The sequence below is a fragment of the Triticum aestivum genome, chromosome 4D, assembly GCF_018294505.1.
Source record: "Triticum aestivum cultivar Chinese Spring chromosome 4D, IWGSC CS RefSeq v2.1, whole genome shotgun sequence".
Classification (NCBI taxonomy): domain Eukaryota; kingdom Viridiplantae; phylum Streptophyta; class Magnoliopsida; order Poales; family Poaceae; genus Triticum; species Triticum aestivum.
Window position 1 is genome coordinate 181613840 of NC_057805.1, and position 27724 is coordinate 181641563.

Here is a 27724-nt window from a genome sequence, read left to right on the forward strand (position 1 = left end):
CTTTAGGACGGTGCCAGGTGCATTTTTGTTTGTTCAATTGAGGGCGCCCCTCGGGCTGCATTATCCTCAAGCTGTACGGGTCCATCCCTACAGCATGTATTGTCTTGTGCATATATCAGAACTAGCCTTACCCTTTCATGCTTTGCTTCATGTTACCACCTGCATGTCCGGTGCTTCGCCACCATGAATATCGTGCGCCCTCACAAACCCTCCTGCGACCGCCTCATGATTAAGGACTGGCACGACGTCTGTGCTCGGGTCCGTCCTTGCAGCGTCGCTAAATCCAAGTAGATGAACTCTGTTTCGCGGGCCAGCGCCCGTGTACGTAACCTCCCATGGCCCTTGGTGCCTTGTTCTCGCATGAGCTAATCGTGAGTGGTTGAGTTAGGGCGCGCGACCCGGTGCCTCGTAGCCGCGGCAGCCGCGCGCCAGCTGTCCTTCTGTAGGATCATTGCATGAGAAGACCGGGTACGACGTCTATGCTCGGGTCCGTCCCTCCTGCGTTAATTAACCCAACGGCTGAGCTCTGTCTGGCAGGATGGCCCCATTCATGACACCTCCTGGGGTCGTTCGTGTTTGGCCTTCTCATGCGATATCCTCCGGAGATTCACTTCGCCCAGGTCCCCTGACCATCTCGCAGGACCCTTACGAATATTCCGAACCAAAAGTCCGGGCGTAACCCGCCTTGAGATAGGGCCCCGTGAGTCCCGCGCTAGCTCACGGGTGCCCATATACACCTCCTCCATGCCTGCCGTGCAAGCCACGTGTCAGGACGGGGCTGTACATGCCCCGGAGTGTCCCCTCGGAGGGAGCTCCCACCCACACACCAGTGGAATCCCCATGCTCCGCGCTGGCGCACGAGACGTTCGAGAAGTGGCTATGCCCACGCAAGAGTGGAAGAACCATGCTCCGTGCTGGTGAATAAACAACTGAGGGCACCCTAGAGGTTGCAGTAACCTCAGCAGGGCTCTGAAGCCCGCCGTCTAGCCTCACCGCACCGCTTTCCCCACGGGAGAGTCGCGCGAGGGGGCTGGGCACGGGGGCTGCACCCAGCTCACGCCTGGAGGATGCCACCTCACCAGGTCTCTCGTACCTGGTCTTCTCGCGACCCCCCACATGAAAGCTGGCAAGGAAAGGTATGAGGGCTCCGGATAAACCCAGACGCTGCTCGCATTTCCTTTATGAGGGCTATTCGTACGTCAATGGGGACCCCTGAGCATCGCGACTCAAGGGCCTCACTTGTGATGTAGCTCCTCACCCCTTGGCCTCGTCCTGGTGATCCGGATGCCCCAACGGCAGTTGGGTATGCGCGGGGCTGGGTTCCGCCGATGCAAAACACTAAAAGCAAACAGAAAGGAAATCGAGCACGGAAAGGCCACGGAGTCCTAACGGGTTATTACAAAACATAATGTCTCGCAAATTCAAGCAGAAGTTTTCACTCCTCCACGAGGAAAGTCAAATGTCGCAGGGTCAAACTAGGAGGAGGCGCCGCCATCACCTCGGTTGCCGGTGTCGCTCACCGCGGGAAGCTCATCATCGACAATGCTGCCACCATCTCTGCCGCCAGCTTCAGTTGCCACAACTTCACGGTCGACGAAGAGGAACTTCTCCAGTAGGGTTTTTACCTGCTTCTCCATGGCCTCGGCAGTTGCATCGTGGGACTCAGGAGCCACCGGCTCGATCAGAGCGCCATGGTCGAAGCTTGGATCCTGAAGATGGAGATGGCTGAAAACACACATCACGGCCGCAGTGAAGAGCGTGCGGCACTCCGGTAGCGATGCCCTCGAGCTCCTCGCTGAGCTTGGCAAGAAGACCGGCAAGGCCATCCTTCGGAGTCGCCAGCGGCTTCTCATACCCTTCTCCATAAATGGAGTGCAGCGCCGTGTGGGACCTCAGCTCGAGGGAGGCGAAGGCGTCTCGCCCCACGGCCGCCGCCTTCTCGCTCGCGGTGAGGGCCTTCTCCCTGGGCTCTGTCCGCCTCCTCCTTCAGCTTGCCCAGGCAGCTCCGCTTCGTGGCCTGCTCCTGGGCTGCCTGCTCCAGCTCGGCGTTGTGATCGGCGAGCGTAGTCAACCAGGCCTTGACCTCCTCCTCCTGCTCCTGAAGCCGATGGGTGCGGGCGGCCTGCTCTTTGTGGAGAGCCTTCAGCTCGGCTCCCACTAAGGGAGTCCTGGACTAAGGGGTCCTCGGGCGTCCGGCCTGTTATCCGTGGACCGGACTGATGGGCTGTGAAGACATGAAGACCACAAATTGTACACATGTCCGGATTGGACTCTACTTGGCGTGGAAGGCAAGCACGGCAACCAACTATGTAGATTCCCTCTGGTGTAACTGACTCCATGTAACCCTAGATCTCTCCGGTGTCTATATAAACCAGAGAGCGTAGTCCGGATAGAGGTACTCATTACCATATTCACATAGGCTAGACTTCTAGGGTTTAGCCATTACGATCTCGTGGTAAATCAACTCTTGTAACACTCATATTTCATCAAGATCAATCAAGCAGTAAGTAGGGTATTACCTCCATAGAGAGGGCCCGAACCTGGGTAAACATTGTGTCCCCCGTCTCCTGTTACCATTGATCCTAGACGCACAGTTCAGGACCCCCTACCCGAGATCCGCCGGTTTTGACACCGACATTGGTGCTTTCATTGAGAGTTCCACTGTGCCGTCGCCAGGAGGGTTGATGGCTCACCTTGTTCTCAAGGATAATATAATCTCCGGAGGAACCCTGGCCCCAGGCCAAACCCTCCGACTGGGCGGCTTTGTCATGACCGCCGGGTCGGCTCTTAAGCCGACGATGACCTCTCAAGTCATCGAAAATTGCCTCCGCGTTGATCCCGAATACTCCGCCCGGATGGATCCAACGGAGTTATCATCGTTGAACGAACTCCTGGATCGCATGGCCGCCTTGGGGGTCGCTACAGACTATGATCAGGTTGGGCTTAAACCCGACCAGAGAGAAATTAAAACTCCACCGATCACCCACCAGATAGCGGTAGTTGAGGAGCGGAGCAACTCTTCTACTATATTGAAGACGAACTATGTTCGGATCTCTGATCTTGAAGGGCCGGATATTCTCCGGCAGAAAGGCATGTCCCATCCCCCGAACATGGAGTCAGACGATGAGCCTAAAAAATCAGTCGATATCCCGGAGCCCGAACTGCCAGGTCTGGTAGATCTTCAAACTCCGAATCCAAAATCGGGTCAGGTTTCAGATTTCGTTCCACCCACCCACCTGGACATAGACGCTCTCATGAGCATCAAACAATAGCCTCAGGAAACGGTCCACCACTTCTGGGCCAGATTCCTCCTTGTCAAAGATAAGGTAAAAGATTGCCGCGACGAAGACGTGATAGCGGCATTCGGCAACAACTGCGCAGACGAAAGTATCCGCAACGCCATCAATCGCCGCCGCATACTAAAGTTCGCTGACTTAGCAACTATCGTACAAAAGTACAGCGCGATGGAAAGTGCCTGGAAAACTCAGGCAGCTCGCTGGGAACCATCGGTCCCAACCCAACTCATCCTACAGGCGAAGAGGACGCACCCCCGTAGCACGCCCAGCCGAACAGTCAAAAAACATAATCCCATCACGCTGCACGACACCGTTCTGGAGGGATGGCTCAATGGCCCATGCAAAATACACACGACGCCGGATACCGTGGCAACCCACAGCCTTAGAGCATGTGGGATACTTCTGCAGGTAGCCAAGAGCGGCGAGGACATCCTTATCAAGGACACCCAAGAACAACACCCTCCAGCAAACGACGACACTAGAGTATTGAAAGTCTTCGAGACATTCGCTTCAAACAATAAGCGTAAAAGGGCACTGCGCGATCTCGCCGAAGTTTGCCAGGTCGCCACAATTGACCCCTAGAACGACACGGCCATAACCTTTAACGCCAGCGACGAACCCAAATACAGAACAGTCCGAGCGCCAGCTGCATTAGTCCTCAGTCCCATCGTGGACGATTTTCGGCTTACAAAAGTCCTCATGGGCGGCGGCAGCGGACTAAACCTCGTTTATGAGGACACGCTCCACAAGATGGAAATAGACAGGAGCCGCATCGAGAAAAGCAGCACGACCTTTCGAGGTATCATTCCCAGTCGGAAAGCGCGGTGTGCGGGGAAAATTACACTTGATGTGGTATTCAGCACGCCGGAGAATTATCGGTCCGAAGAAATAACTTTCCAGGAGGCCCCTTTCAACAGTGGATACCACACCCTGTTAGGGCGAGATGCCTTCATGTGCTTTCAAGCCATACCTCATTATGGGTATATGAAGCTAAAAATGCCCGGGCCTAATGGAATAATCACCCTCGTCAGCGATCCGGATATAGCACTCCGCGCCGAGAACAAAACCGCATCCTTGGCCCTCGAGGCATTATCTGAGGCCCTTGCGGCTGAAGAACTAACCGCACTACGCTCCACTGTGGATAGAGACGATGTTATCCTGGACAAACAGCCCAAATCCACTTCCTTCAAGCTAGTAGAAGAAACGGTCAAATTTCAGGTCCATCCAACAGACCCGAAGAAGATAGCCTCTATCGGAGCGCAACTCAGCTCACAGTCGATGCAGCACTGCGAGACTTCTTGCGCGAAAACTGGGATATATTCACCGGCACCCCTCAGATATGCCAGGAACCCCGCGCGAGTTGGCCGAACACAGCCTCAACATCCTAAAGGGATATAACCCGGTCAAACAAACACTGCGGTGCTTTTCCGAACCCAAACGACAAGCTATGGGGGAGGAGCTAGCCAAACTCATCGAGGCCGGATTCATCAAAGATATTAAACATCCGGACTGGCTGGCAAACTTGGTAATGGTACCAAAGAAGGATAAATCCTGGCGCCTATGTGTCGATTTCAAAGACCTTAACAAGGCTTGCCCTAAGGATCCGTTCCCCCTTCCTCGCATTGATCAAATCATTGACGCTACCGCAGGACACGACTCGCTGTGCTTCCTTGATGCATAGTCCGGATATCATCAAATCAAAATGAAGGAGTCCGATCAAGCCGCAACAACATTCATTACACCATACGGGCCGTTTTGCTTCAACACCATGCCTTTCGGGCTCAAGAACGCCGGCGCCACCTACCAGCGCATGATCCAAACATGCCTCGAGAAACAGATCGGCAAGACGGTGGAAGCCTATGTGGACGACGTCGTCATCAAAACTAGACTCGTCGAAACACTAATAGACGACTTGCGTCTCACATTCGACAACCTCCGCGCATACGACATCAAGCTTAACCCAGAAAAGTGCGTCTTCGGCGTCCCCGCCGGTAAACTACTGGGCTTCATCGTTTCCAATAGAGGAACTGAAGCAAATCCAGCCAAAATCTGAGCTCTGTCACAATTGGCCACGCGAACCGAACTCAAACAGGTCCAAAAACTCGCTGGGTGCGTGTTTAAGCCGCTTCATCTCCAGGTTGGGGGAAAAGGTGCTGCCCCTTTATCGCCTTCTACGGTGCACCGATAACTTCGAGTGGACAGACGCGGTGACAGCCAGACTGGAAGAAATAAAAGCCCTTTTTGGCAAGCAACCCAATCCTGGCCGCGCCAAATGTCGGCGAACCAATGCTCCTATATATATCGGCAACACATCAGGTGGTGAGCGCCGTACTCGTCATCGAGCGAGATAAGGACGGACACAAATTTCCGCTCCAAAAGCCGGTACACTACGTATCCTCCGTCCTCACACCATGCAAATCCCAGTACCCTCACTATCGAAAGATAGCATATGCAGTCTTCATGGCATCTCGAAAATTGCGACACTACTTTCAGGAGTGCTCGATCACGGTGGCTTCCAAAGTGCCCCTCAATGATATAATCAACAACCGGGATGCAACGGGCCGGATTGCCAAATGGGCCATTGAGCTCCTGCCATTCGACATCACGTAAAAACCATGTCGAGCCATCAAATCCCAGGTACTGGCTGACTTCGTCGCCGAATGGATAGAGGCCGAACTCCCTAAAGAGTACGACACGTATTCCAACTGGGTTATGCACTTTGACGGCTCCAAAATGTTGGCAGGGCTAGGGGCGGGCATCGTATTAACGTCCCGCACGGGAGATATCGTCCAGTACATACTCCAAATATTATACACAGACTCCAACAACGCAGCCGAATACGAGGCCTTGCTACATGGCCTTCGGATGGCCGTATCAATGGGCATACAACGCCTGTTGGTGTGCGGGGACTCAAACCTCACAATATCCCAAATTAATGGAGACTTTGATGCCAAAGATCCAAAGATGGTAGCTTCGCAATGCCGTCTTAAAGATGTCGGCTCGGTTCGAGGGGCTCGAATTTCATCACGTCGCCCGCGAATGTAATCAGGCGGCAGACGTCCTTGCTAGCATCGGTGCTAAGAGCGACCCCGTCCCACCTAATATCTTCCTCGAAAGGCTCTTTAAGCCATCCATGGTGTGGCAAGGGGGAGACAGCAACGACAGTCCCGTTCCGAACACAAACATAGATAGCGAACACGCTGATATCATCGGAGGCTCAGCCACCGAAATAACACCATCAGCCCATCTCATCATGGCAGTAATTGCCCCGTGGACCGAACCATTCTTGGCCTACTTTAATAGGAAGGAGCTCCCAGAAGATCAGAACGAGTCTCGCCGCATTGTTCGGCGTTCGAAGGCCTATAAAGTTCATGAAGGAGAGCTCTACAAGAAAAGCATTAACGGAGTCCTTCAAAGGTGTATCTCCGAGGAGGAGGGGCGAAAACTCTTGGCAGAAATTCATGCCGGTCTCGGTGGGCACCACGCCGCAGCCCGGGCACTTGTCAGCAAGGCCTTCCGGACATTATTTTATTGGCCTACGGCTCGAGCAGAGGCACAGGACCTCGTCCAACGTTGTGTTGGATGCCAACTCTTCGCCAACCAAAGCCATATGCCCCCAACCGCCCTACAAACAATCCCCATTACATGGCCCTTTGCGGTCTGGGGCTTGGACATGGTTGGAGCCCTTAAAGGGGGAAGCCATAAGAAAAAATATCTGCTGGTCATGGTTGACAAATTCACCAAGTGGATAGAGGCTAGACTAGTTAAAACGGCCGAGTTTGGACCGGTGATTGCATTTATATCCGATGTGGTGCACCGTTATGGTGTCCCGCACGGCATCATCACTGATAACGGTTCCAATTTCACAGCCGATGAGGTGAAAACCTGGTGTGCTAATCTGGGCATTAAGTTCGATTACGCCTCTGTCTACCACTCGCAAACTAACGGTCAAGTCGAGCGAGCCAATGGTCTTATTATGAGCGGCATCAAACCGAGGCTAGTGCGGTCTTTGAAAGAATCAGACAAGCACTGGGTCGAGGAGCTCGACTCCGTACTCTGGGGGCTATGGACCACGCCCAACCGTACTACCGGATACACACCTTTCTTCATGGTGTACGGTGCAGAGGCTGTATTGCCCTGCGATATTATACATGACTCACCTCGAGTGCGTATGTACGAAGAGAAAGAGGCCGAGTTGGATCGGCAGGACAGCCTAGACGCCCTGGAGGAGGAGCGCGACGTCGCCAAATCCGTTCCACATTTTATCAACAGCAGGCTCGAAGATATCAAAGCAGAGAAGTACGGGCCAAGACTTACAACGTTGGCGAACTTGTTCTACGCTTCCCGGAGAAGAAAAAGGAAAAACTCAAGCCCAAATGGGAGGGTCCCTTCATAATCGACGAAGTTCTTACCGGCGGAGCGTACCGTCTTCGTGATGCATCAGACAATCGCCTAGAGCAGAACCCCTAGAACGCGGCCATACTCTGAAGGTTTTATGCCTAGCGCCGAATACTTTGTTCGTCCCCTTCTCCCCTGTAGTTTCCATTACTTTTTCTCTCTTTTCCACCTTTATTTTTTTTGCTTTAAAGCTCTCATACGGCTCGACCGAACACCGCTGACGTACACATCTTTACATATGTACGTCTATTATACTTGGGGGCTTCTTGAACAGAAGCTTGTTAAAATTATTTTCCGAGCGTCAAGCTCATCATACATACACGTTTTTCCCGTATGTCTTTTCTTCACCATTATATGCATCGATATGAGTTAAGTTTTGGCCAAGCTGGGTTGCCTGGCTCCTGTGCTTACCCCTATGTTCCCGATTGTTCGGCTAGGTGGTAAAGGGAGCACCTCTGCGATTGTTACTGCCGGGTTATCCGGATGTGTACCTCAGACTTGGTGAAGCCGAAAGCTAGCATTCTTAAGGGAATATTCGGTCGGTGGATGAAAAATATTCTTTGCACCCACTCTATTGTGAACCCCTAGAAGCTATACACACCGTGATTTTCACATCACAATTCGGACATGTCTACTAATGCATGCACATCTAGGGAAAGGAACCCTTAACGGAACTATTCTCCCTGGAAGATGTTTCTTACAATCTCAATGTAATATAACATAACTAGCCAGATACAACTTGTCTGTTCAAGCAACTATGACCTCTACGCTTAGTTTTCCACGCATACCCCGGCCTATTCGGCCGTGACGGTATTCAGAAATACTCCGCACCTTTGGGTCCGAAGGTTGAAGCGAAAAGGTCTGCCATGACAAATGATATACAATTCATCTAGAATTCCACATGGTGAGGAAAGTACATAGTCACTTGGACTCAAACACTTCCTCCTCTATACCATCTAACAGGCAGTCTAACTTACAATCCTGTTGGGAATATTTGGCGGCCACCTCTACTTGGTCATATACTAAACATACAAGAATTTCTTCCCCATTTGGCCCTAACGGTCCAACCCGGGCCATGTGATTAGGATTCAGCTTGGTGTATCGTGTTTTCACCATGGCCCAGGCCTCTCACGCACCCTCTCGGCAGGCCGATATCTTCCATAATCGGATACGCCGCCGCGCTCCCTTGAATAGCTCTACAAGCTCCTCCATACTTCCTGGAGGGGAGGCGGATGGCCATAAGGCCTTGGCAACACTCCGCATGGCCAACCAAGGATGCTCGTGCACTTGCGACAGTCTTTGCACCAGATCACTTGCTGATCTGGACACCTCTTCTTCAGGACGGCCCGTCAATATACCTGCAAACATAGCTATATCAGTTCCATTTATCTCCGAACTACTTAACAAAAAAAAGTTTGGAAGCATACTGGATATGCCGCCCCGCAGCTTCTTGTTCTTCTTCACGGAGTAGGCTAGCTGGTCCCGCACATCTTTCAACTCTTCACCCAACGTAGTGTTGGAATCTTGTAGCTTGTTTTTCTCGTCCCTGACGCGGGTCAGCACACGCTCGCCTGCGGCGTGTTGCCTCTTTGCCTCTCTTTCTCCCTCTTGGGCGGTCTTCAACTTCTTCTCAAGTTGATCAGGCGACCCTATTATGCGATCAGTGGCAGTATTAGCACAGTTGGTATACAATTATTGTTCCTCGATGGAGGGGAACGTTACAAGTGGACAGCTTCTTGAAGTATTCCAGTTCGGCGGTCGCAGCATTTAGCTGCACCCGACACTGTTCTAGCTCTTGGGTTAGCAGGTTGTTCTTCTCTGTAAGAACCTGGTGATACAACGGTCCTTAAATCAGTTGTACCAACTGCTTTCAGTCCCGGGGGCTACTGGCATACGGCTATCCTATTCGGACAAAGAAAACTTACCCGCACGTCTGTTAAATGCTACTATGTGGCTCTACTAAGCCCGTTTCGAGCTGCTCGGATGTACGCATCAGCCAAGCTGAACGCATTGAATGCCTCTTCCAAGAACTCAGGGTCTCGTAAAATAGCCCTACATCGCCGATGATTCATGGTGTTCTCCACTTCCGAGTTGGTAACGGACATATTCTCCGAACCCTCGGCCGAAGGACAGTCCAACACCGTTCCTATATCGGCTTCCGCCTCTCCAACGGGGTCTAAATCCCGGGCGCTGGGAGTACGGTCGGCTGGACCCTCGGACTTAGTCCGGTGAACCTTTTTCCTGGTACCAAACAGATGTGCAAGTTACAGTTGGATGTGACTACTAAAGTATACCTTCAAATCCTTACCTCTTTGACGAGGGACCGGTCGTGTCTTCACCGACCTTCCTTTTGGAAGCCTTGCTCGGCGCCGGAGCTGCTCTCTTTGGAGCCACCCCCGGAGTAGTGTGACATGCCGAACGCCTCCCCTATGGAGCACGAGACAGTGCGATGGGTAAGGCAGTGCGAGGAAGCTCTTGCGAGTGAGATTTTCTCTTGATGACTTACGTGGGAAGCAGGAAGAAGACCAAGGTAATCGGCGAGAATGGCCACTTCCGTGCCATCGTAACTCGCCTGGTAAAACACCCCTTCCGTGAGTACCACGAATATATCCAGATCTTCTTCGAACCCAGGATCCAGCTCCCGGTTGTGGTTCTTAGGCTCTGGGGCGGGGCTGTGAAACCCCTCGGTGATTTTTCGCCAATGCTGTTATAAGCGGATTAGAAATTTATCAAAGGTAATCTAGGAGGTAGAAAGAGTAGAGCAGAAGGATTGGGGCTTACCCAACTGGGAGGATTATACACAGAATATCCATCTCTGCGATTGATGCGAAGAAATTCCTCTTCCTCCCCTTTGAACAGCTCGACCAGTATCTTGGCTAGAGCGGCAGGGGTGTCCGGACCTTCCCGACCACAGCGGGAGGCGTCGTCCTCCCCGTTGTAGTGCCACATCGGGAGCGCTCTATATTGAAGTGGCTGAACCCCTCGCACTAGGAAGATCGCCACCACCTCAACCATTGTTAATCCGGACTGGGCCGGCGTCTTTATCTTGCCCACGAGCTGATGAACCTCCGCGCTGTCATCCTTTTCAAGGCTCCGGGGACGCCAACTATGGCGTTTCTTTCGCGGGACGCTTGCAAATTCAGGGAGAACCTTTTGAACTGGGTCGGGAAGCGCAACGTCCTCAATGTAGAACCATTCGGAAGGCCATTCCTTTGCTGCCCTCCTTGGTGTGCCGGACAGGTATCCGGTATCGGCGATGCGCCACACTTCGGCTCCGCCCACTTCAAATATTGACCCCTCGTGGTTGCGCGGGACAAGACAGAACCATTTTCTCCACAGTTCGAAATGGGCTTCAACACCCATAAATAACTCGCATAGAGCAACATAACCTGCGATGTGCAGGATAGAGGTGGGAGTGAAGTTGTGGAGCTGGAGGCCATAATATTCCAGAAGCCCCCGGAGGAATGGATGGACGGGAAATCCAATGCCTCTTAGCAGGTAGGGGACGAAGCACACTCGCTCCCCCCCGGATGGATTATGGAAGTCCTCCGCCTGAGTCACGCCATTGAAGGAGGCCGACCCTGCTCGGACAGGGACCAGATCCGCGGGAGGAAGAAATCCCTGCATTTGCAACTTTGCTAGTTGACTATGAGTCACAGAGCACTTCTCGCACTCGCTTCTCTTTGGGCAGGAGGAGGAGCTGGCAATGCTAGCCATGATGGAATGGTTTCTCCTGGCAGTCTCCGGGGATTTTCTCAGCGCAGTGTCGCCTGGATCTAAGATCCAGTGTCTTTAAATAAGCGCTCTGCCTTGCGTGGACAGTGTGTTATTTGCAAAAATACCCTGACTTTCTGCATTCGCTTGACACGTGGAAGACGAAGTTATTAGCGCACAGAAGCCGAGGGGAGCGATATTGGATCAACGGCCGAATATATTACTTGGAGAAGGAACCCGCCTTGCAACGCCGAAGACAATTTGCGCGCCGAACAGCTCGTCGTTGAAGCCTGGTTTGGGGGCTACTGATGGAGTCCTGGACTAAGGGCTCCTCGGGCGTCCGGCCTGTTATCTGTGGGCCGGACTGATGGGCTATGAAGACATGAAGACCGAAGAATGTACCCGTGTCCGGATTGGACTCTACTTGGCGTGGAAGGCAAGCTCAGCAACTGACTATGTAGATTCCCTCTGATGTAACCGACTCCATGTAACCCTAGATCTCTCCGATGTCTATATAAACCGGAGAGCGTAGTCCGGATAGAGATACCCATTACCATATTCACATAGGCTAGACATCTAGGGTTTAGCCATTACGATCTCGTGGTAGATCAACTCTTGTAACACTCATATTTCATCAAGGTCAATCAAGCAAGAAGTAGTGTATTACCTCCATAGAGAGGGCCCGAACCTCGGTAAACATTGTGTCCCCCGTCTCCTGTTCCCATCGATCCTAGACGCATAGTTCGGGACCCCCTACCCGAGATCCGCCGGTTTTGACACTAACACAAACCGTGCTGCAATGTTCCTTGGCAGACGCCGCGTCGACCGGCGCCGCGTCGCCAGCTGCTATGGCCTCGTCGGCCTCCTTCCTGCCCTCTGTTACGGCAGCCTCGACCTGGTCCCTGGCCGTCCTGACGGACGCGTCGGCCTGGAGCCACCCTGAGATCAGCCCAGGACGCCCCGTCACCACGCACCTGTCGGTGCCCTAATGATTGGTCCGGAGCTGGTACAGCGTGGCCTAGGCCTCCTCCGAAGCGCCGGGCCTGGCAGAGGAGCCATGGTCCGCCAACATGAGGGCTTGGGGAGGAGGCGGCACCGGCGCTTGGACTGGCGTCGCCACAACAGCAAGGGTGGCAGGTGGCTCTAGAGCCCTCAATCCCCCCATGAGTACAACGGGGATGGGTGCGTCCGGTGTCTGCTGGGCCATAGAAGCGGTCTCCTCCTGAGGCTTTGCCACCGAGCTCCGAGTGGCCCGTTCCGTCGTAGGTAAATGTTAGGCGGCCTCCTCCACCTGCGCCAGGGTCGCCGCGGCCAAAACAGATCGCTTGGCCTGGAAGGCCCCGGCTTCTTCCTTCCTCTTCTTCACCATGGGCTTCAGCCTGGTCACCAGGAGGAGAGTGTCGTGGGCAAGGCATCAGGAATGGAAAACAAAAACACCAGAGGCGATGTAGGCCCTTTTTCTGGCCAGGATGCTTACTCGTCAGCGGCGATGTACGCCCTTTTTCTGGCCAGGACCATGGCGCCCCGAGTCTTCCCGAGCGCGGGCTTCGTGGCACCCTGAGAATCAGTCGGGCGCACGGCGGCAAGCCCGGAGTGGCGACGACGGACGATAAGGCGGGGGCGTCGCCCCGAGGAAGGGACATCGCCTCGCCTTCCTTCGGAGTCTATCGACTCAGCCTCCGCAAGGGGATGCCCTCAGACCTCGTAGCGACCCCGGTGGAGCGCGAGAATCCCTCGACCAAGTAATCGGCGGCGGTGTCTTCATCGGAGAGATCGCGGAGGAGCGCGCTCTGCGATGGAGAAGTCTCCTCCACATTGTCCACGGTCGCCTCTGAGACCTCCTCCCCCTCTTCCTCGGAGCCCTCGCCAAAGGACACTGGCATCGGGGAGTTGGGGAGCTTGGGCGAAATGAGCCCCAGATCGTTGAAGACGGGCATGGCGGTGGCCAGCTCCACTCCATTGCCGCGGCGGTACAACGGGATGTAGGCTGCCCGGAGGCTGGCTGGATCCTACTCAAGCAAAGTACGCATGGCCTTGCCCAGCTCCTCTCTTGTCAGGCTCCCTCGGCGTAGCCAGAGGTCATCCTCCGCGCCCTTGAAATCCCACAAGGCGCGTGAGTGGGCCTGGAGCGGGGCCAGACGCAGCGTCAAGATCTACCTCACAATCATGGCCCCTGTCAGCGCCCCGGACTCCAGGTCCGCCTGCATCAGCCTTAGGACTAGCACCGCCCAGGGGTCGGTGAACTTCTCATAGGCCCACTGGTCCAGCTTCTTCGGCATCTTGGTCGGCAGCTCCAGCCGAGCGCGGAGGCCCTTGGCGTCCATGTAAATCCATTTACGCAGGAAGTTCTCCACCTTCTTCCCGGCCCTCATGAGCGCGTTGCTGCCGTGTGGCGCGACGAAGGAGACACATATGGAGCGTTGGGTCGAGTCATGTTTCCGGAGGGAGAAGAAGTGGCAGAGCAGCGCAACCGAGGGCGTCACACTCACGAACGCCTCGTAGTAGAAGGAAAAGATTGACAGGAGAAGGATGGAGTTGGGCTGGAGGTGTAGAGCGTGATCCTGGTAATGATCAAGATGGCTAGGAAGAACTTGGAGAAGAGCGGGACTAGCCCCGCGAAGACGTTGTGGAGGAAGAAGGGATAGAATGTCCTTGCCAAGGTCTCCCTCTTAGTGGAGCCGGCCCGAAGCACCGTCTCCCTCCCCTCGTTGTCGTTGCTCGCCGTCAGCAGGAGCACGGCAGCAAGGTGCACCGCCCCAGTGATGGAGGACGTACTGAGGGCCGGCGCGGGCGCAGAAGAAGAGTGTGTGGTCGGAGCGGCTGGCTTCACCATCTTGGACGTCATCAGCGAAGAGCTTGAGGAAGAAACTCGACGGATCTGGGCACTACAAAAAAAGACACATCCGTGAAATTTTGGGCCGAACAAAAAAAATTCTGCATGCTTGTGACACTTCTATGATGAAAATTGTGACAAAACCCAGTATCATCATAGATGTGGTGGGCTCCTACTTCTATGACAAAAAATCATGACAAAAATGGGATTTTCATCCTGGGCGGGCTGGAGACGTAGCTGCATGACATTCTTTGGCCCGTCCATGACGTAAAAAAGCGTGGTAGAAGCGAGGGTGAGGAAAATATCGGGGAGTTCCTGGTTACGGTGGGTGGTGTAGGCCGAGCGATGCACAGAGCGATTGCGCGTTTCTCTTGTACACGTACGCACGTCGGTGCAAGGAGTTGGGCTCTAACTGAACCCGAGCGAGGCGTTCGCCTACTGAACCCGAGCGATTGCACTGCAGGCTATGCATTACTGAACCCGAGAGATCGATCGATCTGGCTGTTAACTGAACCCAATCGAGCGATTCCTTCGCTACTGCTGCTAACTGAAGCCGATCGAACATGCTGCCTCTTGATGAACAGTGACCATTGTTGGGGGTTGGATGAACAGTTTCGGGTGGGGGTTGGATGAACAGGACCCCGTGGTAATAGTGGTCGTTGCCGCTGGATGAACATGACCCCGATCGAACCGGTTGGGGGTGGATGAACAGGACCTTGTGGAGGGCTGGATGAACAGCAGCCGGGGGAGGGCTAGTTGAATAGTAGCCGGTGGAGGGCTGGATGAATAGTAGCTGATGGAGGGCTGGTTGAACAGTAGCCGGTGGAGGAGGAGTGGAGGCTGGATGAATAGGAGCCCGCGGATGAACAATAGCTGGTGGAGGCAGGAGGGAGACGTCGTGGATGAACAGTCGCAGGTGGAGGCTGGAGGAGGTCGACGGTGGATGAACAGTAGCCCGTGGAGGCTGGAGCGAGGCAGTAGACGGTGGACGAACAGTAGTCCATTGAGTCCCGTTTTGCGGTACGCCACACCCCTCCCGATGAATAGGACCCCCGTTTCGACTGTAGGAGGTCGAAGAGAAGTCCATTTCCTCTGTTTTGTGGTACGCCACACCCCTCCCGATCAACAGCACCCTGTTTCGACCGTAGGACATCGAAGAGAAGTTTGTTTCCTTCGTTTTGTGGTACGCCAGACCCCTCCCGGTGAACAAGATCCCGTTTTGACCGTAGGCGATTGAACACAAGGCCGTTTCCTCTGTTCTGCGGTACGCCAGACCTCGTTTTGGCTGTTTCGTCCAAGCTGGTTGGCTCCCGTTGAACAGGACGCATTCCGTTGCCTCCCGATGAACCCGACAACGCAGTTTCTCCGTTCCGACCCAGCCGGTTGGCTGCCGATGAATAGGACGCCGTTGCTGCTCTCCACTGCCCTCTCCGTGTACACGAGCCCTGGCCGTACGTATGCACGAGTAGGCGTTCGAGACCCCACCCGTATGTTCGTACGTGGCCGTATTTACTTTCTTGCACCCTGGTTGCATATACGTGTACGCGATATTGACGGGACTGCGTGAGATGCTACGTCCGCGCCTCTACTACGACACGTGCCCTTCCTTACTCGGCCACGGTTCATCGCTGCAGCCTACAGACAGACCGATCGACCAGTATGTATGTACACGTTCGCGACCAGAATGACAACGCTACGTACGCTTCGACTAGGTGGGTCCCGACTATCAGGAAGGATAAGGAGGCACTTCCTTGCGTGCGAAGTAATTGTTGGTGGGTCCCAGCTGTGATAGCCCACAAGTATAGGGGATCGCAATAGTTTTCGAGGGTACAATATTCAACACAAATTTATAGATTTGACACAAGGGGAGCCAAAGAATGTTTGTAAGTATTAGCAGCTGAGTTGTCAATTCAACCACACCTGGAGATTAACTATCTGCAGCAAAGTGATCAGTAGCAAAGTAGTATGATAGTTTGATAGCAGTAGCAACAGCAATAGTAACGGTAGCAGTAGTTACTTAGCAAGATCAATATAAGGAAATTCATAGGCATTGGATCGATGATTCGTTGGATGATATTCATCATGTGACAGTCATAACCTAGGGCGATATGGCACTAGCTCCAATTCATAAATATAATGTAGGCATGTATTCCGTAAATAGTCATACGTGCTTATGGAAAGAACTTGCATGACATCTTTTGTCCTACCCTCCCATGGCAGCGGGGTCCTATTCGAAACTAAGGGATACTAAGGCCTCCTTTTAATAGAGAACCGGAACAAAGCATTAACACACGATGAATACATGAACTCCTCAAACTACGGTCATCACGGGGGGTGGTCCCGACTATTGTCACTCTGGGGTTGCCGGATCATAACACGTAGTAGGTGACTGTAACTTGCAAGATTGGATCTAGAACATAGATATAGTGGTGATAACATAAATGGTTCAGATCTAAAATCATGGCACCCGGGCCCAAAGTGACAATCATTAAGCATGTCAAAGTCATAGCAACATCAATCTCAGAACATAGTGGATACTAGGGATCAAGCCCTAACACCAGTGAGCCTACGAAGGAATTACTCAATCCCGGTGGGGAGCATCATGGAATTAGCGATGGACAAGGGTTGGTGATGACAAAGATAGAAGATCCCCCTCTCCGGAGCACAAACAGACTCCAGACTTGGCCTCCCGATGAAGAATAGGAGACGATGGTGGCTCCATCTCGTGGAACGCGATAATTCTTTCTCCCTGTTTTTTTGGAAAAATAGGATTTTATAGCGTTGGTTTCAGGGTCTGCGGCGCCACCAGGTCGGGACAACCCACCTAGGCACGCCTGGAGGGGGGTGGCGCCCTGGTGGATTGTGCCCACCCAGGTGGCCCTTCCGGTGGTTCTTAGCTCCAGAAATTCTCTTTTATTATATAAAAAATCCTCGCAAAGTTTTGTTCCATTCTGAGATCTTTTATCTCTACACAAAAAACAACACCATGGTAGTTCTGCTGAAAACAACGTCAGTTCGGGTTAGTTCGATTCAAATCATGCAAATTAGAGTCCAAAACAAGAGGAAAAATGTTAGGGAAAGTAGATATGTTGGAAACATATCAAGCTGTAAGGGGGACAATCATTTTTTTGCCTGTAATATGGACGCACTTCCTTGCGTGCGGAGATGTAGCTGGTGGGTCCCAGCAGTCAGGGGGAAACATTTTTTTCATGAAATACGATGGCCCATCCAGTGGGTCCCTGCTGTCAGGTGGAGGAATAATTATTTTACGTGTAATAAAGTTGCACTTCCTTGCTGTGGCCGTGGACCCAGGTGTCAGCGTCTCCACGTACAATACTTTTTCGATGGAAGTCGTTCCTTGACCACATTGACCATGCCACACCGAGAGCACCAAGGCGGTGGCCAACGGTGAGTGAGGGAGTCCTGGACTAAGGGGTCCTCGGGCGTCCGGCCTGTTATCCATGGGCCGGACTGATGGGCTGTGGAGACATGAAGGCCGAAGACTATACCCGTGTCCGGATTGGACTCTACTTGGCGTGGAAGGCAAGTTTGGCGACCGATTATGAAGATTCCTTCTTATGTAACCGCTCTATGTAAACCCTAGATCACCCCGGTGTCTATATAAACTGGAGGGGGTAGTCCGGAAAGGATAGACATTACCATAGTCATACAGGCTAGGCTTATAGGTTTTAGCCATTACGATCTCGTGGTAGATCAACTCTTGTAACACTCCTATTCATCAAGATCAATCAAGCAGGAAATAGGGTATTACCTCCATAGGGAGGGCCCGACCCAGGGTAAACATCGTGTCCTCCGTCTCCTGTTACCATCGACCCTAGACGCACAGTTCGGGACCCCCTACCCGAGATCCGCCGGTTTTGACACCGACATTGGTGCTTTCATTGAGATTTCCACTGTGCCGTCGATGAAAGGTTCGATGGCTCCTTCAATCGTCGATAGGGACGCTGTCCAAGGAGAAACCTTCCTCCCCGGACAGATTTTTGTGTTCGGCGGCTTCGTACTGCGGGCCAACTCGCTCGGCCATCTGGAGCAGGTCGATAGCTACGCCCCTGGCCATCAGGTCAGATTTGGAAGCTTGAACTACATCGCGGATACCCGTGGAGACTTGATCTTCAGTGGGTTTGAGACCGCAGCGATTGCTCTCCCTCGCCCCGATGAACATGACTTAGATCTGTCATCGGATCACATCCAGGAGATGGTTCCTGTTGCTGCAATGGCCTTAGAACCGAAGCAGATCATGCCCTCCGAGGCCACAAAGTCGGCGGTGTTGGAGCCACACACGGACTCGACATCCTGCAATGTTTGCGTCAATGGAACTCCGGACTCGTCTCCGGCTATAAGTTCCGGACCAGGTACGCCTGCAGACAATGAGCTGGATCGGTTATCGATTTTCGAATTCAGCGCGGCAGACATCTTCCAGCACTCACCTTTTGGTGACGTGCTAAACTCTTTGAAGAACTTGTCCTTGGAGGAAGACTCACAGCCGAACTATGTTCGGTTCGAGCTAAAGGCAGATGACGAGGAACTTTGCTTCCCACTCGCCACCCACTTCATAGCCACTGTCGATGACTTAACCGACGTGCTTGACTATGGCTCCGAAGACATCGATGATATGGACGACGATGCCGACAAGGAGCAAGGCCAAGACCCGCCATTCACTGGACGTTGGACGACCACCTCTTCGTACGACATGTACATGGTTGATACACCTAAAGGATCTGGCGATGACAAAGAAGAGCCAGATGCGAATAAACCCTCTGAGACGCAGTCCAAGCGCTGGCGGCCCAAACGCCGTTCTAAGCCCTGTCGCTCAAAGGATGGCAACACCGGCACCAGAGAAAATAGTACTCCGGGCGACGCTGAAAATAATGAAGACCCAGTCGGAGCTGCATCCGAACAGGAGGAACACGACAGCGGGCAAGATAACCCTGATGAACAGGCCATAGAAGATGACTCGGAGGACGATAGTTACTGTCGGGACCCCGATTCCAAGTCACACCGATCTAGCCTGTAACACCTCATATCACTTTGCGGCCTCACGCACGGTACTCCCACGGGTGTCGCCTTACCATGGCCCGAGACCGTTTGCGCCTTTTGGCTCACGTATATGACAATGTCGCTAGCATCCATATGACATAGAACCCGGGCCGACATGGCTAGTCGTGAACCCAAAGCGGCACTAACGTATGGGGACAGGCATACATGAATCAACATCGAACGTGTCGGTCAGCAGCGTGCGAATCCGGGCTGTAGCACTGGGCTAACAGGACTCCGGGAACCCGGGCTGTAGCAGGCTAGGCAGGACTCCGGATGTCACCGCGTGACATTTCCCCGAAGGGACAGACACAGGAACTATATGAAACACATGCCGGCAAGTCAAGTGTCCAGAGCAGTAGTGCTGGGCTAGCAGGACTCCGGTGAACCGGGCTGTAGCGGACTACTATGGCTCAAGGAGGCACTAGACTACATTTCCCCATAAGAGAGGCTGCTAAGGATAGACAACTAGATTGTCGGATCCCACACATACCAAGCATTTCAATCATACACACAATATGCTTGATATGTGCAAATACAACATGGCATCACAACAAGACTCTATGACTCAGAGTACTTATTCATTAGGCTCCGAAGAGCCAGATATTACAAACATGGGTCTCATGACCCAACATTCAGAGCATACAAGTCAAAGCACATGCGGAAGCTTAACATGTCTGAGTACAGACATCTACAAAAGAAAAAGGCTGCGAAGCCTGACTATCTCCCAGATCCTGCCGAGGGCACAAGATCGTAGCTGAGGTATCAAGCTAAACGTCGAAGTCCACACAGAACTACTAGCGAGACTGACGTCTCTCTGCAAAACATAAAATAAGCAAACGTGAGTACAAATGTACCCAGCAAGACTTACATCAGGACTATCTATATATGCATCGGTATCAACAAAGGGGGTGGTGGAGTTTAACTGCAGCAAGCCAGCTTTGACTCGGTGGCTATCCTGAACTATGACTGCAAGTAACTCTTTTGAGGTGGCGCACACGAGTCCACAAATTCACCATATCAATACACCACTATGGATCCGCTCCCGTCTCCCTACGAGAACGCCATCCATAGCACTCACGCTTATCTTGCGCATTTTAGAGTATCCACTTTCACTTGTCTATGAACTGTACAGGCAACCCAGAAGTCCTTTACCGCGGACACGGCTATTCGAATAGATCATATTAACCCTGCAGGGGTGTACTTCGTCACACACGCTCTCGCCACTTACCACCATGTACACGTCGTGTACCTCGGCAACCTTCAAGCGGAAGCTTGGCGAGGGAGTCGGCCACGACCTGACTAACCACACAAGTCTCTGGTCCAGGTTTATCGCCTATTCGGGTTCCATCCGCAAGGAGATCCGGCCGGGGTGTCGCTCACGGCCCCAAACGATGTGAACAGGGTTCCCAAGCCCACCTCGACGGATGGATCTACGCTTGGTACACCGTGCCACGGTGCCTAGTCTGTCCCAAGCCCACCTGTACCGGGTACCACTTGGTAGACTACTAACACAACCTACAAACACCAGAAACTAGTTGCAATTCCTGGACAGAGATCGAGGCGGTTAATAAGCCGAGAGGGGTCGAGTTACCGGAACCCAATGTGTGGTAGTAACTGTTCATGGATCACAAACACAGAACTCAGTTCCTGAGGACGGTTTCAATGAGACAACCCACCATGTACTCCTACATGGCCTCTCACCGCTACCTTTACCAAATCGTGTTCACACCCTTAGCTCTCACACAGTAGGACATGCTCACCACTTTCCAATTCATTCCCGATGAATCAGACCTGACACAACTCTAAGCAATAGCAGGCATGACAAACAAGCATGAATGAGTAGGCACATCAGGGCTCAAACAACTCCTACTCATGCTAGTGGGTTTCATCTATTTACTGTGGCAATGACAGGTCATGCAGAGGATAAGGGGTTCAACTACCGCAGCAAGTAACAGATGAATCGTTGTTGTCCTAATGCAGTAAAAGAGAGCAGGAGCGAGAGAGTGGGATTGTATCGGAATGAACAAGGGGGTTTTGCTTGCCTGGCACTTCTGAAGATAGCATTGAGTCTTCATTAGTGTCAGCGATCACAACGTCGGAACATCGTCTACTGAGGGGGAACAAACACCGGCAACAGAGAGGAAACACAATCAATGCAATGTAACAATATGATGCATGAATGTGACATGGCAATATGCTATGAATTGAGCTAATGCAGCTAGCAACATGTGAAATGGAGTTGGCTTGAATCCTAGGTTCAATTCAAACTCCATATGTGAGGGTTTAAATGCCATTTATATGACTTGGCCTAAACAGCAGCCATAAGTTGTTCTAACATGCATGGAGATGGTACAGATGGATAGATTGGATTTTTCTGATCATTTTTCATATATAAATTATTTGATTTGGAGCTACGGTTGAATTTCTATGAATTTTAGAAGTTTGCACTATTTTCTGGAATTTCCTGTATAAGAATAATTCCAGTAATTAGATTACTGCGTCAGCACTACGTCAGGATGACGTCAGCTGGTCAGCGGGGTCGTCCAGGTCAAACTTGACGTGTGGGGGCCACACGTCAGTGACACGGGGACTAATCCCGGTCAAAACCAGCGCTGATTGGGTTTGACCCTGTGGTAGGGCCCACTGTCAGTGGCTGTGAGGTGGCTAGTTATTGGATTAGCCTCTAATGACGAAGCCACGTCATCATCGCCGGACTCTGGCCGGCGGCGACCATTCCGCACGGCGGAGCTGCAGCTGGGCGGCGCTAGGGGCTGCGGTTAGGTGCGGTGCGACCACCAGGAGGGAGCCCATGCTCGTCCGCATCCAACGGGGTAGGCAGCAGCGACTGGGGTGCGATGTACTCGCCGGAGACAAGCTCGCGGCGGCGGCCGGAGTTCGGGAACATGCGGGGGTTCGGTGTTCCGGTGCACGGGAGAGCTAGTTAGGGGCTGCGTTGGACTCATCGTTGCTCCAGGAGCACGCCGGAGGCACAATCTTGAGCGGAGATGCACGGTGGCTGCGAGAGCAACGACCATGGCGGACGTCGGCGCTCGGGTACGGCGGCTGGCACGACTAGAGGCGTAATCGAGCTCGGGGAGAGGGGGTTACGACGCGGGAGCTCACGGTGGTTGCAGAGGTCGTCGAAGCGGGCTCGGGGAAGGCTTGACGGCGTCGGAATCCCGGCGGCGATCTCCTGTGGCCGAGGAAGAAGATGAGGACGTCGAGGGCGTTGCGGTGCTTCCCAGCTCACGTGGCTTGGTGGGGTAGATGGGGATGGCGTGGCGGAGCTCTCGAGCACGTTGGAAGGGCGAGGGAGGCCCGGTGGTCGTGGCAACAGCGAGCGGCGGCGACGGCATACTCGGCCATGGGGGAGGGGGAACAGAGGAGCGAGGGGAAGGGAGGTCCAGAGAGCGAGGGAGAAGTGAGAGGGGGTCGGGGAGGTGGCGTGGCACTCGTGGAGGCGTCCAGAAGCGGCGGAAGCAGGAGGTGGCCTCGCGCGCGGCGACCACACGCCCGGCGTCCCTCTGGCGTCCTTCTGGCGCGAGGTGGGAGACGGTGGCGGCTCTGGTGGGCTGGGCCAGCTCCTGGGCCGTGGTGGGGCGCCAGGTGAGTCCAGGTGAGGGGCCCAGTGGCCTTCTCTCTCTTACTTAATTGTTTCTATTTTTTCTATTTTATTTCTCTGTTTTGAATTAGTAAAAATACTAATTCATTTTGTAAGATCCTGAAAATAATTGTGGGCACTTTTGAAACTATTTCCAACAGCCCTCAAATGCTTTCAAGATTATTTGGGCAGTTAAAATATTTTATAGAATTTAAATGTCCAAATTCAAATACTTATGATTTAATTCGAAAATCCAGAATGTCCTAGAAAAAGTGTGCACCATTTTTGCCAGGGGTTTTAGCCCAATCCAGAAATGATGAACATTTTATGAAGGGCATTTTGGGTTCATTGAAACCAATTTTAGTAAACCCTAGTTGGTTTCAGGGGGTGCTGGGGGTTCTGTCATCCCCATTTCAACTTTCAATAAATTTAGACATGATGCAAGCATGACTAGCTAGCCTAGTGCATAGCAGGGCTAGGGATGTGACAACTCACCCCCACTAAACAAAAATCTCGTCCCGAGATTTAAGCGTAGGGTAAGATGAAAGGGGAACGCAAAGTAACATAATCTTCACGATCCAATTGTTCTTCTCGAAGATGTTGACTCATTGCATCATCCTGATCTTGACATCTTTTCTTTCGAGAGCTTCATCCAACTATGATGACGGAAGAGAGGGAAACTCTACAGGATTGATCTTCTCGAAGATCGAGCTATACAAGACCAACTCGCGGAATGAGATGTTGAAACATCTCGAGTTGAGACACCAAACACATCGAGAGGGATGGAAGAACAAACGATGAGGTTTGATTTGGTGGGCAACAATCCCACGCTTAGATAATATGGTGCATGGGTTCCAAGGCAGCGAGGAGTTAATTGCCATGACTCCATAACGGGGCACCTTAGGAAAGGTGACTCGTTGAATTATCCCTTAAGTGGCAAAAAGAATTACTTTTGATTCAGAGATCATTGAAACTCTTCATACCAGCGTAAGGCAATTTACAAATGATCGTTTGAAAGAATTCGAAAGAATGGCGCACTCAATTTGGAATGGAAACTATGGTTATAGAACAACTCGGCAAATGGAAGGCACATTCCAGTTGATACCAAGCATATAACCTAGTGACTGAGCGTGCTTTCAAGAACTTGAGCATTTCCACATTCATCAAGGTTTTACCAACATCCGTGCTGAGGATCCTGGCAACACATCATACTACCATGATGAACAGTGATGGAGGATGCAGATGCAAAGGAAGATAACACTTTCTTAGATTTTTCCTTAGCAATGCCAAAGAAGCAAATCTGGATGATCGACCGAGAGACATTTAGCACTCCGCTTCTAATGTTCTCCTTGATGTGCTAGCGTAACATGGTCAATGCTTAAAACATCAACACGGCCATCAAGTAAAGGTCGAACTTCGGGAACACAAGAATCCATAAGGAATAACTACGGAAGTAAATCCTACGGAATCCTTATGGGGAGGTGGCCAACTTTATCAATCAGAATACTACAATAATAGGTCTTCCGGCTGGGTGTGTTGGCTAGGACATCCACTTACCGGGTTATAGAGAGACCAATATTATAATTCTTGGAAAAGGTTCCAACCATCATATCTGCCCGAGATTCAGATCTGGTTGGTGTCAGGATATTCCAGACTCATCAAGTCTAGAAGGAAAAATGAAAGTTTGCAACACAAATCGACGAGATGACGTTGCGAGATTCTCAGGGGATGAACTACGATAGCAAGCTCCAAAACATGAGTTGGTTCTGCTAAACACATGTGAACACGCTGTCCCAGACAAGCATGACCACATAGTAGTCTTATGATAAAACACTACCGAGTTCAGGTGGGGAACCATCCTCGAGGATATTGGAGTCTTGTGCATGATCTAGAATTAGCACAACAAGCTCCTTTTCCTTGAACAATCAATCAGTGGCTTGGTGTGCTAGGAACACATATAGAATGGAGGTAGCGAGCCTATCAAACCATAGCATACTTCGCACATGCATGACTGACTTGGGATGGTTCCAGAGAAAACAAAAACAATCTTTCTCGGATCCACGGCGACACCTTACATCAAGTGCACGTGAATTAAAGAAAGTCACTTCTTTCATCCAAACATATCCTTCATGAGATAGCATGAAGAAAATGCTAGCACAAGTTTCCAACACTAACTTAATGTTCAACACGAGTCATGGAGAAGATAAGAATGTTGCCGATGGGCTCAGCAACAATTTATCAAAATTCCAATGGAGATGGACTTCCATAATTATGTGAACAAGTGATAGCATTGGTCAGACCCAAAAGATATAATGGTGTATGCTCGAGGGATCAACCGCGAGTAAGACAACATTACGAACATCGTTGGTTCTGATTTGATTTGACGATAGCCCATGTTCAAATCAAAGTCTTGATACGACAATAGGTCCAACAACTGATCACAAGGACCAATCGATGAAGATATCACCTTTCTTCGACACACACACACACAAGGATATCCCTTTGGAAATGAACTAAGTTAGACAAGTTTTTATCTTCCAACTCTCCAAGTTGTTGTCTAGCTTGACCAACTAGCTCAGGGGTATCCAACACAGATTCTTGGAGAATGGGTGGTTTGGAAGAAAACCAACATGATCACGAACTCAACATAGCGGTCAGGTGACAACCTGGTAATACATCCGAGAAGATATTCGGAACATCACGAACCACCGATATGTTACTAAGCTCGAGAACGATCTTGCTTTTCAGGGCAAGACGATATGACCGAATAAGCAAGGTCTGACACTATCCTAACTCATTGATCGAAAAGTGCACCGGAAATAAGGACTAGGTAGCACGATCAATCTTAGGATGATGATTCAATAACCAGCACGCTAAGAATGAGAGTATTGCCATTAACTACCAAGCAACGAGTTGCTCAGAGTATTGATTTCACGCATCACGATTCACTTATCGGTATTCCGGTTGTGACAACACGGGACCGAGGAATGAATAATGATGGCGAGAAGTATCACTGCGTCAAGAATTCATAAGAGGTGGTGCAATTCTCATGACACTCTTGACATAAGGATGGTAACACTCCAAGGTAGAGCAGAGCAAAAGCTGGATTGGCATTTTGGTCTGCGGGATACAATTGCTTTGACCCAATCCTAGATATGGGCGAGGTTCTGGAGTTTGTTTCTCCTAGTCATTCCGGATTAGAATGGCTTGACAGACCACACGAATATTAGGCATCGATAACACAAATGCACAATTACTCCTGACTATCAATTGATAGACGAGGGCCAGGAAATAACTAAAGAGGGACAACCCAAAGGAACATATGATTTTCTGAGTTGTGGATGCATGGTTTAGCATGTCGAACAAGTTCAACATATTTCTTCCGGATAACCCATGCAGAGGAGGAAGGACTGGCAGATTCACAATTTGAATGGAGAACTCGTCAAGAGCACTCTGGTTGTGATCTTTTGGTTCAAGAGAACTTCTGCCATAAGCAGTTCATGGTATTTGGAAGAATGAAATACCACAGACCTCGAGGACTATCGCAAAGGTTACTAATATCTTAAGGGAACTAGCAAATACTAAAAACATGAAGTAGGGTGAATCTCGGGTCCAAGAACCCAGGAGTAGAATACCTACTACTAAATGGCATCACGAGATGCTTTCGAGAATGGTGGCCAAAATCATCACACTGGGGATACAAAGCATGGCTAGATTACTAGGTGACTCCCTAAAACACCTAGGGTCATAATAATAGCTCCAACATATATACCGAGGCAATAGAGTGCCTCAACGCACCGATAGTGTGCTTAATCTGGCCCAAAGGGACGCAAAAACAGAGGGAAAGGATGTTGCAAATGCATCAGATTGTTTAGAAACCTGGGATGACTCGGACAACATAACGGCTGTAAAAGCTCAAAAGGATTTGAGATATCCTGCAAAATGGTGGCATAACCACTCATCATCATAATATCAAGGTTCCGAGATCAGCTATCAACACACGGAAGTAGTAGAAACTGAACTAAGGCTTCAGACCAACAATCCTACGAGTCTACGGATTAGTAACACGTGATCCTGATAGAAAGATGAGAAGCCTAGTTCTTAATCCCCGTAGAAGAGAAGAGGGTGACTCAGATCAGAAGGGCATAAGGTAAAGGAGTAAAAAGAGCCTTACGTTCCCTTCCACAATCAATTCCCTTCTATAACTAAAGCATTTCTAGACTCAACTTCGACCAGTTTGGCTTGGTAATCCTACAGGCAGTCAGGCTCTGATACCAAAGCTGTCGGGACCCCGATTTCAAGTCACACCGATCTAGCCTGTAACACCTCATATCACTTTGCGGCCTCACGCACGGTACTCCCACGGGTGTCGCCTTACCATGGCCCAAGACCGTTTGCGCCTTTTGGCTCACGTATATGACAATGTCGCTAGCATCCATATGACATAGAACCCGGGCCGACATGGCTAGTCGTGAACCCAAAGCGGCACTAACGTATGGGGACAGGCATACATGAATCAACATCGAACGTGTCGGTCAGCAGCGTGCGAATCCGGGCTGTAGCACTGGGCTAACAGGACTCTGGGAACCCGGGCTGTAGCAGGCTAGGCAGGACTCCGGATGTCACCGCGTGACATTTCCCCGAAGGGACAGACACAGGAACGATATGAAACACATGCCGGCCAGTCAAGTGTCCAGAGCAGTAGTGCTGGGCTAGCAGGACTCCGGTGAACCGGGCTGTAGCGGACTACTATGGCTCAAGGAGGCACTAGACTACATTTCCCCATAAGAGAGGCTGCTAAGGATAGACAACTAGATTGTCGGA